Source organism: Halichoerus grypus, chromosome 8 (genome assembly GCF_964656455.1).
Source record: "Halichoerus grypus chromosome 8, mHalGry1.hap1.1, whole genome shotgun sequence".
Lineage (NCBI taxonomy): Eukaryota > Metazoa > Chordata > Mammalia > Carnivora > Phocidae > Halichoerus > Halichoerus grypus.
The window spans coordinates 33,391,674-33,413,845 of record NC_135719.1 but is presented as its reverse complement, the minus strand read 5'-3'; the positions used below and the strand labels follow the sequence as shown (position 1 = coordinate 33,413,845).

The 22,172-nt window shown below is 39.7% G+C and overlaps 1 protein-coding gene and 1 pseudogene across 7 annotated transcripts in view; both read right to left on the bottom strand.

The window, feature by feature from the left end:
* GABRG3 (gamma-aminobutyric acid type A receptor subunit gamma3) overlaps positions 1–22,172 on the bottom strand; it is a 742,225-nt gene that overhangs the window by 299,516 nt on the left and 420,537 nt on the right. The gene's annotated exons all lie outside the window — the stretch shown is intronic.
* On the bottom strand, positions 8,258–8,956 carry LOC118548259 (glia-derived nexin pseudogene; annotated as a pseudogene).

The window sequence follows — 22,172 nt, the reverse complement described above, 5'->3', positions numbered from 1 at the left end:
CAACAAAAAGAAAGAAAAGGCATCCAAATCAGCAAGGCAGAAGCAAAATTTTCACTATTCACAGATGACATGATACTATATATAGAAAACCCGACAGACTCCACCAAAAAACTGGTAGAACTGATACACGAATTCAGTTAAGTTGCAGGATAAAAAATGTATGGAAATCTGTAGAATTTTTATACACCAATAATGAAGCAGCAGAAAGAGAAATTAAGGAATCAGTCCCATTTACAATTGCACCAAAAACAATAACATACCTAGGAATAAACCTAATCAAAGAGGTTAAAACTCTGAAAACTATAAACACTGTGAAGGAAACTGAAGATGACCTAAAGAAATAGAAAGACATTCCATGGTCATGCATTGAAAGAACAGATATTAATGTCTATACTATCCGAAGCAATCTATGGATTTAATGCAATCCCTACATACCAACAGCATTTTTCACATATTTCACTTAGCATTATACTCTAGCTCCATCCATGCCATTGGAAATAGCAAATTTTATATACTACCCAAAGCAATCTACAATGAAATCCCTATCAAAATCCCAACAGCATTTTTCACAGAACTGGAACAAACAATCCTAAAATTTGCATGGAATCACAAAAGACCTTGAATAGTCAAAACAATCTTGAAAAAGCAAAGCAAAAGGCATCACAATTCTCGACTTCAAGTTATATTACAAAGCTGTAGTAATCAAAACAGCATGGTACTGGCACAAAAATAGACATAGATGAATAGAACATAGTAGAAAACACAGAAACTGGGGTCCTGGGTGGCTCAGTGGGTTAAGCGTGTGACTTCAACTCAGGTCATGATCTTGGGGTCCTGTGATCAAGCCCCATGTCAGGCTCCCAATTCAACGGAGGGTGTGCTTGTCCCTCTCCCTCTGTCCCTTCTCCCACTCATTCTCCCTTTCTTTCTTTCTCTCTCTCTCCCTCAAATAAATAAAAAAAAATCTTAAAGAAAAACAGGAAAACCCAGAAATGAACCCATAATTATATGGTCAATTAATTTTTAACAATACAGGAAAGAATATCCAAAGGGAAAAAGACTGTCTCCAACAGCTACATTTAAAAGAATGAAACTGGACCACTTTCTTACACCATACACACAAATAAATTCAAAATGGATTAAAGACCTGAATGCGAGACCTAAAACCATAAAAATCTTAGAGGAGAACACTGGCAGTAACCTATTTGACATTGGCCATAGCAACTTCTTTCTAGATGTGTGTCCTGAGGCAAGGGAAACAAAAGCAAAAATAAACTATTGGGACTGCATCAAAATAAAAGGCTTCTGCACAGCAAAGGAAACAACCAACAAAACTAAAAGGCAACCTATGGAATGGGAGAAGATATTTGCAAATGACATATCCAATAACTAGCATCCAAAATATATAAAGAACTTCGAAAACTCAACACCCAAAAAACAAGTAATCAAATTTAAAAATGGACAGAAGACATGAATAGACATTTTTCCAAAGAAAAGACAGAGATTTCCAATGGACACATGAAAGATGTTCAACATCACTCATCATCAGGGAAATGTAAATCAAAAGTACAATGAGATGTCACCTTACAGGAATCAGAATGGCTAAAATCAACAAGAGAGAAAACAACAGGTGTTTGGGAGGATGTGGAGAAAGGGGAACTCTCTTGCACTGTTGTTGGGAATGAGAATTGGTGCAGCCACTGTGGAAAGAAGTATAGAGGTTCCTCAAAGAGTTAAAAATAGTACTACCCTATGATCCAGCAATTGCACTACTAGGTATTTACTCAAATACTACTAAAATACCGATTCAAAGGAATACATGCACCTCGATATTTATAACAGCATTATTTACAATAGCCAAATTATGGAAACAGTCTAAGTGTCCATTGACTGATGAATGGATAAAGAAAATGTATATATATATATATAATGGAATATTACTCAGCCATAAAACAGAATCAAATTTTGCTATTTGCAGTGATATGGATGGAGCTAGAGAGTATTATGGTAACTGAAATAAGTCAGTCAGAGAAAGACGAATACCATATGATCTCACTCATATATGGAATTTAAGAAACAAATGGATAAAGATGTGGTATATATATACAATGGAATATTATTCAGCCATCAGAAAGGATGAATACTCACCATTTCCATTGACATGGATGGAACTGGAGGGGATTATACTAAGTGAAGTAAATCAAACAGAGAAAGACAATTATCATATGGTTTCACTTATATGTGGAACATAAGTAATAGCATGGAGGACCATAGGGGAAGGGAGGGAAATCTGAAGGGGGAGAAATCAGAGAGGGAGACAAACCATGAGAGACTATGGACCCTGGGAAACAAACTGAGGGTTTCAGAGGGGAGGGGAGAGGGGGTAACAGGGTGATGGGTATTAAGGAGAGCACATGTGGTGATGAGCACTGGGTGTTATATGCAACTAATGAATCATTGAACACTACATCAAAAACGAATGATGTACTATACAGTGGCTAACTGAACATAATAAAAAAAAGAAACAAAGAAACAAGCAAAGGGGTTAAAAAGTAAGAGAGAGGCAAACCAAGAAACAGACTCTCAGCTGTAGAGGGACAGTAGGTGAGGGATGGGTTAAATTAGTGATGGGGATTAAGGAATGCACTTGTGATGAGCACTGGGTGCTGTATGGAAGTGTTGAATCACTATATTGTACATCTGAAACTAATATTACACTGTATGTTAACTTACAGGAATTTAAATAAAAGCTTAAAAAAAAAATAAGCCTAACAAGTTGAGAACAGACATGATGTTCCTCCCTCCTGGTCCTCTCAGTACAGATCACATACTTCATAAGATGATGACCTGAGATCCCAGAACACTCTAAGTTCTCAGGAAATACACCACTCAATATAAGCTATGTGTCAAACATATTTATAGAACCCTGAAACAAAGTACTCCCTTTCACCATAACTATTTTCCTTTTTATTCAAGCTCAAAGATGTGCATCGTCTTAAATTCTATAACCTCTGCCTGGCTGCAATAAAACATGAAAATGTATAGAGTTATCTGATTTTCTCCACTTCTTGGTCATCCAAAGAAAGGAAATGTGTCTAAAGGTATAGAATGTAGTTCACCTGGTACTTTACCCAAGTCCTCTGTTCATGCTCACATAAAGAATAATAGGATTGTTTTGGCTCTATTCCCAAATAATGAAAATTGATGACGAGTGCTTTTTGACTGTCAGCTCTCTCTCTCCCTCTCTGTCTCTCTCTCCTTTTTTCCCTTCCTTCCTTCCTTCTTTCTTTCTTTCTCTTCCTTCCTTCCTTCCTTCCTTCTTTCTTCCTTCTTTCTTTCTTTTTCTTTTTCTTTCTTTCTTTTTCTGTCTTTCTTTTCTTTCTTTCTTCTTTCTTTCTTTCTTTCTTTCTTTCTTTCTTTCTTTCTTTCTTTCTTTCTTCTTTCTTTCTTGATAAATAATTTTGAAGTTTACTTATGAATGAGTAATTTTTGAAAATTTTTAAAGAAGAAGAATGGTTCAGATTTCCTGTTTTGGTAGGTCATTTAGTTGAATCAGTAGAGAACAGATTTTAAATCTGAGTATTAGTGAAAGTTAAAGAATCACAATATAGAGGAAAGGAAATTAATACACAAATTCAAGATATATTTAAAATAATATGTATTTGATAGCTATTTGCAGTTATAAATGTATTACTTTTCAGCTGTAAACTCACCCTTTACTACCTGCTCTGTGATGACAGACATGGACTCCTGTCAACAATTCTCCTTTACAGCTGGTACAGTGTTAAGTGTTGTAAATAGAAGGCATAGGAAAGAAACTGAAAAAAGGATGGGACTGCATAATATTCCATTGTATATATATACCACATCTTCTTTATCCATTCATCTGTCAATGGACATCTTGGCTCTTTCCACTGGGTGATAAACATTGGGGAGGGTATGTGCTATGGTGAGTGCTGTATTGTGAATTGTGTAAGACTGTTGAATCACAGACCCGTACCTCTGAAACAAATAATACATTATATGTTAAAAAAAAAAGAAGATAGCAGGAGGGGAAGAATGGGGGGAGGAATCAGGGTGGAGGAGACGAACCATGAGAGACTATGGACTCTGAAAAACAAACTGAGGGTTCTAGAGGGGAGGGGGTGAGGGGATGGGTTGGCCTGGTGATGGGTATTAAGGAGGGCACGTTCTGCATGGAGCACTGGGTGTTATATGCAAACAATGAATCATGGAACACTATATCAAAAACTAATGATGTAATGTATGGTAATTAACATAACATAATAATAATAAATAAAAAGGGTGGGACTTCTTTTCCTAGTTTGGGTGTGCTTCTCGGCTTTTTCTTCCTTCTGCTATACAGTGCATGCAGTCCCTTTGTGAATTTGCAGCCCCAGTTCTGGCCTGCTTACCACCCCAATGCAGTCCTCTCAGTAGAGACACCGTACAACCCAGCTTTTGTGCTAACCATTCAGTGACCAGTTCCTGATGCCTTGTCCTCCTCCATGAATCCATCCATGTGCCTGGGTCTACCTGCACCCCATCAGTGTGTCAAGAAACATCTGACAGACACCACATACCTCAGGCCTCACATCACATAGCCATTTAGCAGGTTCTGAAGCCTTGACTTCCTCTCTGGGCCTTCCAATCAGGCTTGGTCACCTATACCCACAGGATTGTTTCCTGGTTGCAAATACCAGCCAAGTTTTTTACCCATTTGGACTCTGACCAGGTGCTTCCTACTTGCATGCCAACGATAAACCAGCTCTGGCCCAGGTCAGCCCAGAGAATTTTCCACCATCTGGTGAGCTGCCACTACACCTGCTCCAACCAGGTCCCGGTGTAAATCCTTGGAAGAGGATCTTCTTCCAGTTTGTTTCTACTTTGGATTCTCTCCCTCAGCCTTAGGTTTTTGTCCATTTGTTTTAATAGATTTTATTTTTTGGAACAGTTTTAGCTTCACAGCAAAACTGAGTCAAAATTACAGAGATTTCCCATGTCCTCTTGTTTGAGATGAGATTTTAGAATTTGTTAATGGACAATGTTCTTTAATAAGAGCAACATATGTTCTCATTAATGAGCTCACCACCTACTTAGACCAATGGTATTCCCCAAAATGAGGCATTACATGGGCTGCATCACCTTAAGTTGCTAATATAAATAGTTGACCTTAGCCAGCTACCTACACGGAATAAATATCTATTAAGCACCTACTGTGAACAGGTATTTAGTAGCTCACAGAAAATATGATCCCTAACCTCCAAAACTCAACAGGGTCAAGTTTTTTTTTTTTTTTTTAAATAATGACTAAATGTACAGAAAGAGCAGTTTATAACCAACATGCACTGATAGTCTTTCTTCCCAATTACATTCTGGCTTCATTGGTCCAGCAGGGAAAGTTACTTGGTTTACAGATTTCCTATTTTCATCTTTTCATGTTGTTAAGGTGACAACAAAACACTTTTCCCAGACATTCTTTCAGTTCATAACTGAAGACCACAGGGTCTTCTGCACTCCATGATCTTCTTAGTATATTGGGGTGCCTGGGTGGCTCAGTCGTTAAGCAGCTACCTTCGGCTCAGGTCATGATCCCAGGGTCCTGGGATCAGGCCCTGTGTCAGGCTCCCTGCTCAGCAGGAAGCCTGCTTCTCCCTCTCCCACTCCCCCTGCTTGTGTTCCCTCTCTCGCTGTGTCTCTGTCAAATAAATAAGTAAATAAAATCTTTAAACAGGTATATCAGTGGACAAGTGAAATGAAGCACAGCAGCTTTTCCAAAATAATGGAAAAGCCAAACTCTTAGTCCACATTTCTCTTTCCTTTTTCATATTTATCTATGAAGGTCAGATAAGTTAGTGGCACCATGCAAACTATCATTGGACATTTGAAAGGGCAGGAGAATTTAAAGGAGAAAAAGACAAGTTTTATAGTAGACAGGCAGGGAATTCAAAATATTTTTTGTAGTAGTTCTGTGGTCACAGTTTACCATGTTTTTCTGTTGCTCTCTAAGTGCACCCACCTTGGCATGGCTCAAATAATCCTGGAACTGTCCACACACCCTTGCTGAGATGCGCTTTAACCCCTAAGCAGAGTAGAAAACAGTGTGAAGCTTCCTAAGAGCCCAGCCACAGGGAAAAAGCAGGTGAGTGAAGAGTGCTGCTTTCTGTCTATGGCTCACCTGATTCAGGCAGAACCCTCTGAATCAGGATCTAGAGGCAGGCTCCCCACCGTGGTTCACTCAGTGGAACAAGGCAAAGCAGAAGGGGGAGAAGCTCCAAGAATTCCTAGTATCTATCATTTAACAAGCTTTTACAAATGACATCAACAATGCTTTGATAAAGAATATGCCAGATTCTCCTTTGAAAAATGCATCCTTTCCCTAGAAATCCCCTGAGATTTACATTTCCAAGTTCTTTTTCTGTCTGGAATGTTTGGGGAAATGGAAGCAGTAGTTGTGTCATGTCCTGCATGCAGGTTCATGCCTTTCAATCATCCACTGAGGAGGCAGTGTTCAGAGTATGGATGGAAGAGATAGAGAATACATTTCTAGAATGCCCTACAAGGGGTCATTTGCCTTGACATTGGTTCTATTTAACTAATAACTGCCCAGGTAAAGGCTGGTCTGGTAGAGAAAAGCCTGGATTTGGGGAAGCAAGAGTTGATTTTATCTACCATGCACAAGCTGTATGACCTTGAATCTGAATTTTTACTATTTATGTAAGACTCCGTTTTCTCATCTGTAAAAGGGGATTGGCAGGTGAGAATGGGGTTCAAAATGTGTTTCCCTGCACACTGACAGGAAACACATGCACAAAAGAGGATCTGTCACTGCTCTCTGGCCACTGCTTGGTGCTGGGTGTGGCATCAGCCCAGAGGGAGAACTGGATTCACCCTTTGCTCTAACTCAGCAGTGGCAGGACCCAGACACATTGACACTGAGATTTACTAACTGGCATTTACTCCTCTTCCAAATTAATTACCTTGGGAGAATGGAGCATTGCCTCTTAAAACCCTGAAAATCAGCCAACATTCTCAGACATTTCATACATCACTGTAGCAGCAGTGACATTTCCCTAATAATTTTTCTAGCTCCAATGTGGTTACAAGTTGACATAAGTGTCAAAGATAGAAAGTACTCGTGTGTGTGTGTGTGTGTGTGTGTGTGTGTGTTTACTTTTGCCTTAAATGGTTTACTGGGATAAAGCCACACTGCAGCAAAATACCTCTCATATCTTATGACATGGGTATCTGTTTTTGCTCCACCTGTCCTCTACCAATAACAATAAAAATAATAGTGATAATCAAGACCACAGACTCAATAGCCATTGGACTTGATTCAAACCTCTGGTGATGTAGTAGATGACCTCATTGCTCTTGCTGGATTTCCACAGCTGTGAAAGTCATTGGGAAACACAGGGCCTCCAGGGTCACTGTAAGGATCAAATGGGGTGATGATCATAAGTGCTCAGAACAGTGTCTGGCACATACTAAGTGCACCTACATAAGTGTTAGGGGTAAACTGAGGATTCCCATGTTCCAGCACGGAGGTCCGTGCTTAATATTAAGCCACAACCCCTCTACCCCAGCCTGTGTGTAGGTCTGAGCAGGGAAGAGGCCAGGGCTTCCCTGATACTCAGCATGGCTCATACTTTATTTTTAAAGTTCAAAAAAGTTTTTTAAACTTTATTTTAGAGAATACATGCATTATATAAAACAACAAAAACATACAAAGAGAATAGAGATTTCACCATTTCTATTCCTTCACATAATGCTTACTACCAAGACTTTGTTAGGGGAAAATTTTTAAAGGCAAATTAATGATGTATTGTGTGGTGACTAACATAACAATAAAATTAAATTAAATTTTAAAAAAATGAAAACAACTACTAAATGTCTCTCCTGCCCCCACCACACTGATTAAATTTCTTCTGGAAAGCCAAATATAGAAATAAAATAAAACAAAAATCCTGAACTGGAGGGTAAATACTCAAGTGGATTGTTGACATAGGTAACTGTTCATTAGTTTAAGGCATTCATTTCCCCATTACAGTGTTTCAGCTGTCCTGCCCTGTTTTCCCTCTAAAATACATCCCAGAGCAGAAGTGCTTGTATCTTTGGGTATCTGTTCCTAAGAATTCATTTAAAAAAAGAAAATACTGTACAAAAATTTGTAACAGAACTATAAAAAATGTAGGAAAGCAGTCCTTTCTTCATAGCCAAGCAGTCTCTGCTTTGCCTGGTTTCTTTTGTGTACTCTTCAGGGTTTGTTTGTCTGCCCCAAGAGTAAGACAATGCTTGTGGGATAATGTTAGATGAAAGGTAAAAAATATCTGTCTACAATAAACAAAGGAAGTAATGATGTTGTGATTAGATTCCCAGTTGTTGCTGCTGAAGTTTTGGTTCCATCTTTGCTGACTTCAAGTTTTGCTTTTTGCAAGATGTAAGAAACATGAAGGTTTTCTGATCTTGTTATTTTTGCAGAATTTACTTTGATGGATCAAGCACCTTGGCAACACCAACAACTTTCAGTGGCTCCTTCAAATCAGTTTGTGCTATGGCTGGGCACTTGGGCAGGATAGCTGCATGCTCTTGACACCATGGTGTTCACATCAGCTGTCTATGGTATTGGTACTGATGTGGAGGTAATAGCCAAGGATGGGGGTGGAGGTCTTGGTTGGCAGAATGGTCAGCCTGCTGATGCTTTCCCCATGATATGGTAGTTCAATGAAGTTGTACCATAAATCACTGGGGGTGCTTTTGACCCCCACCAGAACACAGAGAGCTGGACTAGTACTGACACTGATAAGACTTCCTATCAGCTGCCAAAAATGTACTTTCTTTGTATTCTCAGATTGAAACCTTGATTTTCTTAAACCTTAAATTACACCTCACTGACAAGACCCAGTCCAGTGAGCATGCCATTGATATGGTCTAGGGAAAGGGGACTGGCTATCATATTGCTGGCTTCATTTTTAACACAGTCACAGAGCTTGGTGTCTTCAGACAATCCTATACAGAAATGTGTGCATTGTTGGGCAGATTCTTTTGACTAGGAGAAATCAAGCCCAGTAGGAAATGCTAATAACTACTGAGGGTTTGGCTTTTTTCTTTTCCCTAGAAAGCCTTTCCTGTGCAGAGTGTGTCTACTATAGTTGTGCATCATTGGGAAATCCAACAGAAAGAGGGAAAATGTGCAAACATCTCTCACACTTGTTCCTGCCATCCTAATCCCATTGATGTTGACATCCTTGACTAAACCAACTAGAAATCTCTAAACAGAGTGCCTCTAGTCCCTTTCCATCATTTAGTAACTTGCTGCTATTCTCACCTTACAGATGGGAGGAGGGAGGTTTAAAGAGATTTAGAGAAATGTTACTACTGCTAATCAGAGAAATTATTGATTGTGTTCTCGTCTAGGAATTTTATGGTTTCAGGTTTCACACTTAGGTCTTTAATCCATTTTGAATTTATTTTTGTGTATGGTGTAAGAAAGTTGTCCCATTTCATTCTTTTGTATTGTAGCTGACCAGTTTTCCCAACACCATTAATTGGAGGTACTGTCTTTTTCCCATTGCATATTCTTTCCTCCTCTGTTGAAGATTAATTGACCATAAAATTATGGGTTTCTTTCTGGGTTTTCTATTCTGATCTATTGATCTATTTGTGCCATTACCATACTATTTTGATTACCACCACTTTGTAGTATATCTTGATATCTGGGATTGTGTTGCCTCCAGTTCTATTTTTCTTTTTCAAGATTGCTTTGGCTAGTTGAAAATAGAGCTACCATACGATCCAGCAATTGCACTCTTGGGTATTTACCCCAAAGATAGAAAAGTAGGGACCCGAAAGGGTACGTGCACCCCAATGTTTATAGCAGCAATGTCCACAATAGCCAAACTGTGGAAAGAGCCAAGATGTCCATCAACAGATGAATGGATAAAGAAGATGTGATATATATACAATGGAATATTATGCAGCCATCAAAAGGAATGAGATCTTGCCATTTGCAATGACGTGGATGGAACTGGAGGGTATTATGCTGAGCAAAATAAGTCAAACAGAGAAAGACATGTATCATATGACCTCACTGATATGAGGAATTCTTAATCTCAGGAAACAAACTGAGGGTTGCTGGAGTGGGGGGTGGGGTGGGAGGGATGGGGTGACTGGGTGATGGACACTGGGGAGGGTATGGGCTCTGGTAAGTGCTGTGAATTGTGCAAGACTGTTGAATCTCAGATCTGTACCTCTGAAACAAATAATGCAATATATGTTAAGAAAGAAAAAAAGAAGAAGAAGAATGTAGCAGGAGGGGAAGAATGAAGGGGGGGAAATCGGAGGGGGAGAAGAACCATGAGAGATGATGGACTCTGAAAAACAAACTGAGGGTTCTAGAGGGGAGGGGGGTGGGAGGATGGGTTAGCCTGGTGATGGGTATTGAGGAGGGCACGTTCTGCATGGAGCACTGGGTGTTATGCACAAACAATGAATCATGGAACACTATATCTAAAACTAATGATGTAATATATGGGGATTAACATAACAATAAAAAAATTAAAAAAAAAAAGATTGCTTTGGCTATTCAGGGTCTTTTGTGGTTCCACACAAATTTTAAGATTGTTTGTTCCAGTTCTGTAAAAAATGCTATTGGAATTTTGATAGAGATTTCATTAAATCTGTAGATTGCTTTGGGTAGCATATAAAATCTTACCATTAGAAATGGCATGGATGGAGCTAGAGAGTATAATTCTAAGCAAAATACATCAGTGAGAGAAAGACAAATACCATATGATTTCACTCATATGTGGAATTTAAGAAACAAAACAAACAAGCAAAGGAAAAAAAAAGAGAGAGAGAAACAAAGAAATAGACTCTTAACTATAGAAAACAAACTGATAGTTACCAGAGGGGAGGTGGGTGGAGGAATGGGTGAAATAGGTGATGGGGATTAAGGAGTACACTTGTCCTGATAAGCACTAGGTAATGTATGGAATTGTTGAATCACTATATTGTACCCCTGAAACTAATATAACACTGTATTAAAACAAAAACGTAATAAAAAAAATAAAGGGATTTAAAGAGGTAAAAGAAGTTCCCTGATATTCTATAGTGAGTGAGGTGGCAGCTGGGATTCCAGCCCAGAAAGCCTTGCATCATGTCCTCGGCCCCTCCCTCACAGACTCTGCTCCCAGTACTCTGCTGCCACAGGGTTCTTCATAGTAATGAGGATCGGATGACTCCCTCCTGACCTCTAGGGGAGTCCTGGGCAGTGGCTCCCATTGTAAACACACTGTCACTTAATTTAATCTTCAGTGACAGATGAGGTAAGTATTATTATTCTGATTTCATAGATGAAAAAACTAATGCTCAGAAGGGTTAAACAATATGAAAACACCTATACAGTGAGAAGTGGTGAAAGTGGGAAGAGATCCCACTCCTGTTTCACTCTAGACCTCTGATGCTTCCACTTCACTTTTTTAAAGGCACACAGTGTTTGGAATGTGCAGACAGCCCCTGTGTACATTCTTGTGCAAAAGTCAAAAATCACACTCTTCTCCATGTGATCCAGCCTTGAATACAGGCACACCCACAAGACCATTTGCTGCATACCCTTTAGATGTCAAGGGAAGTGGTCTTGCTGTTATATGATAGGATCTGCAGGATACTGAAAAGTCACCTTCTCTGGCACCTCCTTGACCTTCTTACCACTGTACCATCCTCCCTCCTTCCACCTGTTGTAAGTCATTTGGGAAAGAGGCAAGATGCCTCCAGGGATCCACTGTGACAGGGTTTGCTACAGTGGGACTACATGAAACAAAGAGCTTCTGTAAAGCAAATGAAACAATCAACAAAATGGAAAGCAATCTCCAAAATGGGAGAAAATATTAGGAAACCATATACCTGATAAGAGGTTAATGTCCAAAACATATAAAGAACTCACACAACTCAGTAGGGGAAAAAATAACATGATTAAATAATGGTCAAAGGACCTGAATAGATATTTTTTCAAAGAAGATGTACAGATGGCCAACAGGTACAAGAAAAATGTTCAATATCACTAATCATCAGGGAAATACAAATCAAAACGACAATGATATGTCACCTCACACCCATCAGAATGGCTATTATAAAAAAGATAACAGTATTAGGCTAGGATGTGGAGTAAAGGGAACCCTTGTGTCCTATTGGTGGGAATGTCAACCAGTTGTACTGCTATGGAAAACAGTATGGATGCTTCTCAGAAAATTAAAAATAAAACTACCTTACAATCCATCAATTCCACTTTTGGGCATGTATTCAAAGGAAATGAAGTCAGGATCTCAAAGAGATCTGCATACCCGTGTTCATTTTAACATTCATAACAGCTAAGACATGGAAACAACTTAAGTGTCCATCAGTGGATAAATAAAGTAGTTGTGATATATACATATATACACATAGACACACACACACACACACACACACACACACACAATGGAATGTTATTCAGTCTTAAAAAAGCAAAAAATCCTGCCATTTACAACAACATGGATGGATCTTGAGGGCATTATCCTAAATGAAATAAACCAGACACAGAAAGACAAAGAGTGCATGATCTCATTTATGTGTGGAACCTAACATAGTCAAACAGCAGAGAGTAGAAAGATGGCTTCCAGGGGCTGGAGGGAGGGGGTAATAGGGAGGTAATGGTCAAAGGGCACAAAGTTTCAGGTGTTCAAGATAAATAAATTCTGGCGATCCACTCTATAGCATGGCGCCTATAGCTAACAATACTTTACTATGTAAATAAAATCTGTTAAAAGGGTAGATCTTATGTTAAGTGCGGTTATCAAAAACTAAAAAACAATAATAAAGTAATAATAAAAATATAATAATAATAATAAAATAATAATAAAAAATAATAAAGGGAGCTGGAGGAAACTTTGAGATATGATGGATATATTTGGTGATGATTTCAGGGGTACATATTTACCCCCAAACTTATTGAGTTGTACACATTAAATATTTACAGCTTTTTACATGTCAATCATACCTCAATAAAGTGATTTCAAAAATAAAAGTGGCAGAAGATGGCGGAGGAGTAGGAGACCTGGATTTCATCTGGTCTCAGGAATTCAGCTGGATAGGGATCAAACCATTATACAGATTGTTTAGCCTGGACCGGCAAGGCAGGCAATTCCACCTCTGGCAAAGACATTTGGGAACCATGGCAACAGGCCCCTATGAACTCAACAGGAGATCGAAGAAAAGAATAGCAACAACTCTCTGAACAGAAAAGCACCACTTTCTGGAAGGTAGGATGTGCGGAGAAGTGAATCCAAGGCAATATTCAGGAGGATAGATGACAGGGGAGGGGGCCTCCATCGGCCACTTCTGGCAAGTGATAGAGCAGTGGAGCACAAAATTGGAACTTTTAGAAGTCGACTCCGCTGAGGGACGTCGCTCCAGTGGCTAAGCGAGGGGTGGAACCCTCGCTAGGACAGTGTGGTCTCAGGACCCTTGGGGTCACAGAAAGACCGGGGGTGCCTGAGTGCGGAAGAACTCCCAGGTATCAAAGTGGGGAAGCCTGCTGCAGAGATGGAACCAAGGCACGGGCTCTCAGCTCAGGGTTGCCATAAACCATGATCCGCGGCACAGTCGGGCCACTGCTCCTCCAGCAGGGAACCAACAAGTGGCAGATCTGGGGAGACTCCCCTTCCTCCCCTGGGAGGAGCAGCGTGGGAGCACACCGCAGGGATCTGCTGGGTTTGGAGACTCCACACGGGGTCAGGTGCCAGAGATAGAAACGCTCGGTCACAGGCCGGGTGAGTACGGAGTGTGGCCGGAGACCAGGGAGATGGGAGTGATTGACTGCTTTTCTCTGGGGGCTCACTGAGGAGCAGGACCCCGAGTTCTCGGCTCCTCCAGGGCAGAGGCCGCCATTTTCACTCTCATCCTCCAAAGCTGCACCAAAGGCTTGAAGTGAACAAAAGCTCCCAAGAGCAAACTTTAACAACCCCCTCACTGAAATGGACAGATCAACTAAGCAAAAGATCAACAAGGAAATAAAGACTTTAAATGACACACAGGACCAAATGGACTTCACAGATATATTCAGAACACTCCATCCCAAAGCAACAGAATACACATTCTTCTCTAGTGCCCATGGAACATTCTCCAGAATAGATAACATCCTAGGTCACAAATCAGGTCTCAACCGGTACCAAAAGATTGGGATCATTCCCTGCCTATTTTCAGACCACAATGCTTTGAAACTAGAACTCAATCACAAGAAGAAAGTCAGAAAGAACTCAAATACATGGAGGCTAAAGAGCATCCTACTAAGGAATGAATGGGTCAACCAGGAAATTAAAGAAGAATTAAAAATATTCATGGAAATAATGAAAATGAAAACACAACTGTTCACAGTCTCTGGGATGCAGCAAAAGCAGTCCTAAGGGGAAATTATATAGCAATACAAGCCTTTCTCAAGAAACAAGAAAGGTCTCAAAAACACAACCTAACCCTACACCTAAAGGAGCTAGAGAAAACACAGCAAATAAAGCCTAAACCCAGCAGGAGAAGAGAAATAATAAAGATCAGAGCAGAAATCAATGAAATAGAACAGTAGAACAGATCAATGAAAAGAGGAGCTGGTTCTTTGAAAGAATTAACAAGATGGATAAACCCCTGGCCAGGCTTATCAAAAAAAAAAAAAAGAGAAAGGACCCAAATTAAAAAAATCATGAGTGAAAGAGGAGAGATCACAACCAACACCAAAGAAATACAAATAATTATAAGAACATATTATGGGGCGCCTGGGTGGCTCAGTCGTTAAGTGTCTGCTTTCGGCTCAGGTCATGATCCCAGAGTCCTGGGATTCAGTCCCGCATCAGGCTCCCTGCTCGGCGGGAAGCCTGCTTCTCCCTCTCCCACTCCCCCTGCTTGTGTTCCTGCTCTCACTATCTCTCTCTGTCAAATAAATAAATAAAATCTTTAAAAAAAAAAAAAAAAAGATATGCTCTTGTTAAAAAAAAAAAAAGAACATATTATGAACAACTCTATGCCAGCAAATTAGATAATCTGGAAGAAATGGATGCATTCCTAGAGATGTATCAACTACCAAAGCTGAACCAGGAAGAAATAGAAAACCTTAACAGACTTATAAACACTAAGGAAATTGAAGCAGTCATCAAAAATCTCCCAAGACAAGAGCCCAGGGCCAGATGGCTTCCCAGGGGAATTCTACCAAACATTTAAAGAAGAATTAATACCTATTCTTCTGAAACTGTTCTAAAAAATAGAAATGGAAGGAAAACTTCCAAACTTGTTTTATGAGGCCACCATTACCTTGATCCCCAAACGAGACAAAGACCCCATCAAAAAGGAGAATTACAGACAATATCCTTGATGAACATGGATGCAAAAATTCTCACCAAAATACTAGCCAATAGGATCCAACAGTACATTAAAAGGATTATTCACCACGACCAAGTGGGATTTATTCCTGGGCTGCAAGGTTGGGTCAACATCCGCAAATCAATCAACGTGATACAATACATTAACAAAAGAAAGAACAAGAACCATATGATCCTCTCAATTGATGCATAAAAAGCATTTGACAAAGTACAGCATCCTTTCTTGATCAAAACTCTTCAGAGTATTGGGATCGAGGGTACATACCTCAATATCATAAAAGCCATCTATGAAAATCCCAAAGCGAATATCATTCTCAATGCAGAAAAACTGAGAGCTTTCCCCCTAAGGTCAGGAACATCACAGGGATGTCCACTATCACCACTGCTATTCAACATAGTATTAGAAGTCCTAGCCACAGCAATCAGACAACAAAAAGAAATCAAAGGCATCCAAATTGGCAAAGAAGAAGTCAAACTCTCACTCTCTGCAGATGATATGATACTTTATGTGGAAAACCCAAAAGACTCCACCCCAAAACTGCTAGAACTCATACAGGAATTGAGTCAAGTGGCAGGATAGAAAATCAATGTACAGAAATCAGTGGCATTCCTATACACCAACAACAAGACAGAAGAAAGAGAAATTAAGGAGTCGATCCCATTTACAATTGCACCCAAAACCATAAGATACCTAGGAATAAATCTAACCAAAGAGGCAAAGGATCTGTACTCAGAAAACTATAAAACACTCATGAAAGAAATTGAGGAAGACACAAAGAAATGGAAAAATTTTCCATGCTCATGGATTGGAAGAACAAATATTGTGAAGATGTCAATGCTACCTAGAGCAATCTACACATTCAATGCAATCCCTGTCAAAATACCATCCACTTTTTTCAAAGAAATGGAACAAAGAATCCTAAAATTTGTATGGAACCAGAGAAGACCCCGAATAGCCAGAGGAATGTTGAAAAAGAAAAGCAAAGCTGGCGGCATCACAATTCCGGACTTCCAGCTGTATTACAAAGCTGTCATCATCAAGACAGTATGGTACTGGCACTAAAACAGACACATAGATCAATGGAACAGAATAGAGAGTCCAGAAATGGACCCTCAACTCTACGGTCAACTCATCTTTGACAAAGCAGGAAAGAATGTGCAATGGAAAAAAGACAGTCTCTTCAACAAATGGTGTTGGGAAAATTGGACAGCCACATGCAGCAGAATGAAACTGGACCATTTCCTTACACCACACACAAAAATAGACTCCAAATGGTTGAAAGACCTAAATATGAGACAGAAGTCCAACCAAATCCTAAAGGAGAACACAGGCAGCAACCTCCTCGACCTCAGCCGCAGCAACTTCTTCCTAGAAACATCGCCAAAGGCAAGGGAAGCAAGGGCAAAAATGAACTATTGGGTCTTCCTCAAGATAAAAAGCTTTTGCACAGCAAAGGAAACAGTCAACAAAACCAAAAGACAACTGACAGAATGGGAGAAGATATTTGCAAATGACATATCAGATAAAGGGCTAGTATCCAAATCTATAAAAAACTTATCAAACTCAACACCCAAAGAACAAATGATCCAATCACGAAATGGGCAGAAGACATGAACAGACATTTTTCCAAAGAAGACATCCAAATGGCCAACAGACACATGAAAAAGTGCTCAACATCTCTCGGCATCAGGAAAATCCAAATCAAAACCTCAGTGAGATACCACCTCACACCAGTCAGAATGGCTAAAATTAACAAGTCAGCAAATGACAGATGTTGTCGGGGATGCAGAGAAAGGGACCCTCCTACACTGTTGGTGGGAATGCAAGTTGGTGCAGCCACTCTGGAAAACAGTATGGAGGTTCCTCAAAAAGTTGAAAATAGAGCTACCACAAAACACTACTGGGTATTTACCCCAAAGTTACAAATCTAGGTATCCGAAGGGGTACGTGCACCCCGATGTTTATAGCAGCAATGTCCATAATAGCCAAACTGTGGAAAGAGCCAAGATGTCCGAGAGATGAATGGATAAAGAAGAGGTGGTATATATATACAATGGAATATTATGCAGCCATCAAAAGGAATGAGATCTTGCCATTTGCAGTGACATGGATGGAACTAGGGGCTATTATTCTGAGCGAAATAAGTCAATCAGAGAAAGACATGTATCATATGCCCTCACTGATATGAGGAACTCTTAATCTCAGGAAACAAACTGAGGGTTGCTGGATTGTGGGGTGGGTGGGAGGGATGGGGTGGCTGGGTGATAGACATTGGGGAGGGTATGTGCTATGGTGAGCGCTGTGAATTGTGCAAGACTGTTAAATTACAGATCTGTACCTCTGAAACAGATAATGCAATATATGTTAGGAAAAAAAAAAGAAGAAGAAGAAGATAGCAGGAGGGGAAGAATGAAGGGGGGGAATAGAAGGGGTAGATGAACCATGAGAGACGATGGACTCTGAAAAACAAACTGAGGGTTCTAGAGGGGAGGGGCGGGGGAGGATGGGTTAGCCTGGTGATGGGTATTAAAGAGGGCATGTTCTGCATGGAGCACTGGGTGGTATGCACAAACAAGGAATCATGGAACACTACATCAAAAACTAATGATGTAATGTATGGTGATTAACATAACAATAAAAAATTTTTAAAAATTACACAGTGATGAAAAATTTAGCGGAATATGTTTAGACATATGTAATTATTCCTTTGAACATCACAGCAATGAAGTTACTAGGATAACTAGTTACATTTAAAAATATTTGATAAATTCAGTCAAGATTTTGACTGAAATAGTCTGCTAGGTTTATTGGGTTCAGATAATTTGTAGCTATCAGAAAATTTTAAACTCGAAACACTTTGGCAACCGAGTAAATCATGATCAACTGAGAATAGGTGTACTCACAGTATTGTTGGGAAGACTGAGGCACAGAATAGTTCTTTTCTTGGTGACAGAATGAGGAAGTGGTGGAGCCAAGGTGAAGACCCAGGTGATCTGACTGAACCACAATTTCTTTTTTTTTTCTGTACATGCAAACTACTGTAAATGCATATATGGAGACATGTTCGATAATTCATACTATATCATATAGATTTCCTTCCACACATATACCATGTACACTTTACTACACAGGGTATAACCTAAGGACTTTTTCTGATTTTCTGGCATAGTAATTTTAGAGGGAGTTGCAGATCAATATTTGCATTTTTGTTGACAGAGGCATATTACCACATTTCATAGATTGTTTTCTCTCCCCATGCTCCTCTTAATGGATATTTAGACCAATTCCAATCTTGCTGTTACAATGTTGCAATTCCAGATCTATGGATGTACATGGTGCTGGATATTTTAAAGCATTAAAAATTTTAAGTGTTTAAAAAAAAAAGGTGGCAGAACGTCATTATGAAAGAAAAAAAAAAGACAGAAAAAAAAAAAGGAGAGCACAGCCTTCAAAGTCACAACTTATCTCTTGCAGTGAAGCATTCTTTGTTCTGCCATGATCAGGTCCTTAACCTCTCTGAACATCTTACTTCACCTAAAGCTAGAATAAATATGACCTACCTTCAAGACTGGACAGTGGAGCCACAGAAATCATGTATAATAGTAATTTACCACTTTTAATGAGTTTCCACCACATTGAGGGTGACAGTTACATGGAGGAGATCCCAAAGCCCTGTTCTTTCTGTTGTGGATACCATCACTGTCATTGTAGAAGGCATGCCCAGTCATAACCATCTGCAGTGGACACCCTCCCACCACCACCCCCCAAGGTATGCGTGTCTACAGCAATGGGAAGACAGGGACAGGACAGAATTGGAGAGGCCAGAGATCCAGGAACATGTGGGAAATCAAGCTGGCTGACAATTGTGGGGTAAGCACCTTGAGGAGTATGGGGCCGCCCGAGAGAAGGTGGCAAAGTCCGCCTCACCCACCACACAGGCCTGCCTGGTGTGGTCCTTGATGGGAAACCTGGTTGCCAGGGTGCTGTCTTGATTCTCACTGAAAGGTGGAGGCTGCTGGACTCAGTTGTGTCCCCCAGACATGCCACAGAGCTCACTCTAGCTGCATCCAAATTAGGTAGATTCAAGCAGATGCTGGAGCATTTGAGACCTTGGAATTCACATATTTGGTAGGCTCATAGGGTGGGAACTTTCTCTTAGTATCAGTCAGGGTTCTCTAAAGAAGCAGAACCAGTAGGATAGACAGATATAGATAGGCATAAGCATAAGAGAAGACTTACTACAGGAATTGGTTCATGTAGTTATAGCGGCCAAGAAGTCCCATGATCTGTCATCTATAAGCTGAAGACTCAGAAAAGCTTGTGGTGCATGAATACCTTGGAGAAATTGCAGGTTCAGTTCCAGATCACCGCAATAAAGTGAGAATCACAATAAAACTAGTCAAATGAGTTTTTTGGTTTCCCAGTATTTATACTGACTGCACTTTATGAAGTATACAGTAATATTATGTCAAAAAAAATAATGTACATAACTTAATTTAAAATACTTTATTGCTAACAAATGCTACCATCATTTGAGATTCCAGTGAATCATAATCACTGAGCACAGAGCACCATAACAAATATAATAATCATGAAAAAGTTTGAAATACTGTGAGAATTACCAAAATATTCACAGAGACATGCAATGACCAAATGCTGTTGGAAAACATGGCATGAATAGACGTGTTCAATGCAGGGTTGCCACAAACCTTCAATATGTGAAAAAAACAGTGTTTATGAAACACAGTAAGTGAAGGGAAATAAAATGAGGTATGCCTATGTAAGTCTGTGTCTATAGGTCTGACAACTGGGGGCTAATCATGTAAGTCCCAGTCTGAGTCTGAAGGCCTCAGAACCAGGAGGAGCAATGTCTGAGGGCAGAAGATGGATGTCCTGGCCCCAGTAAAGAGAGCAAGTTTCATATTCCTCTGCCTTGTTGTTCTATTTGGACTTTCAGTGCATTGGATGATGCCCACCAGCATTGATTAGAGTAATCTGTTTTAGTCTAGCCTTTAAATGCTAATCTCTTTTCTGGAGACACCCTCACAGACACACCCAGAAATAATGTTTTACCAGTTATCCAAGCAACCAATAGCATAGTCAAATTAACACATAAAAATAACCACCACTCTCCCCTTGGATGATGGGTTTCCTTTCGGAAGTCTCACACCTGAGCATTTGCTTCAGAGGACACAGGACGACTGCTGGCATTTCATACCATCTGCTATTTGGTGATTAACTCCTCCAACTTTCAAGGAGCTGTGTGATTCCTTTCCTGCCAAAGCAAAAGGGATGGGAGACAGCCCCACCTGCCAGGATGCTCTACCTGGCAGAAGGCCCACCTCATTAATGCACTTCGGCAGCATTCAGGAAACAAGCAATTTTGACTCAGCTTATTTTAAGACATACACCGGTTATAAAAGCATTTGGATGAGCCAAGAGTACTTAGTTCCCTCTCCAGGTCACATCAACAAAGGCTTAGAATAAAATACATTTGGCTGTACTCTGGCTGCTGCACACATAGGAATAAAGAAGGTATTAATGACTCCTAAAAATAAGTCTTTCTGGTTTATTTGTACCTCTGCACAGCCAATCAGATGTTGCTGGAGCCTGATAGTGATGAGGCTAAGTGAAGTCTTCCAGTCCTGCTCAGCTTGCCTTCCTGCCTTGAAAGGATACAATTCAACTGACCATGAAATGCAGATGGTACCCTCCCTCTAAGTTCTGAGACCTAACTTGGAGCATGAACCTCCTGGATGTCTTTAGAATCTTTTTCCAAGTCAACATTCCTCAGGGATCCTATTGCCATGAAGGGATGCGAACACAGTAAACCAGTGTCTGAATCAAATTCAGTAGCAATGAATTTAACTTCACAGCCACAGAACTGGGTAATTTGATCAATTGAAACTGGTTTCCAATGCCCTTTGTTTTTTTTGTATCTCATCATGGCAGGTATGTATTAAGAGGAAAATAGAAGGGATGCCCGGGGGCATTACTAAAGGAAATTTTTAATCAAATTGTCTTTTTTGTTATTGAATTGTATGAGTTCTTTATATATTTTGGATATTAGTCCTTTACCATGTATATGATTTGCAAATATTTTATCACATTCAATAGGTTGCTTTTTCATTTTGTTCGGTTTCCTTTTCTGTGCAAAAAAAAGCCTTTTAGTACGATGCCTCCCCAGTTATTGATTTTCGTTTTTGTTAGTTTGGGTTTTGGTGTCAGATTCAAAATGTCATTACCAAGACCTATGTCAAGGAACTTACAGCTTATGTTTTCTTCTAAGAGTTTTATGATTTCGGGTCTTATATTTAAGTGCTTAATCCATTTTGAGTTAATTTTTGTGTACGTGTAAGATAGTGGTCAACTTTCATTTTTTTGCATATGGCTGTCCAGTTTTCCCAGCACCATTTATTGAAGAAACTGTCTTTCCCCATTGTATATTCTTGGCTCCTTTGTCATTAATTAATTCAGCATATATGCATGGGTTTATTTATGGGATTTCTATTCTGTTCCATTGATCTATGTCTGTTTTTTCCAAAAGCCATTGGAATTTTGATAGAGATTGCATTGAATCTTTAGATTGCTTTGGATAGTATGGACATTTTAACAATAGTGATTCCTTCAATCCATGAGCGTGGAATATTTTTTCATTTATTTGTGTCTTCTTCAGTTTATTTAATTAATGTCTTATAGTTTTCAAAATACAGATCTTTGGTTAAATTTACACGTAGGTATTTAAGTAAACTAAACAGGGAGCAAAATAG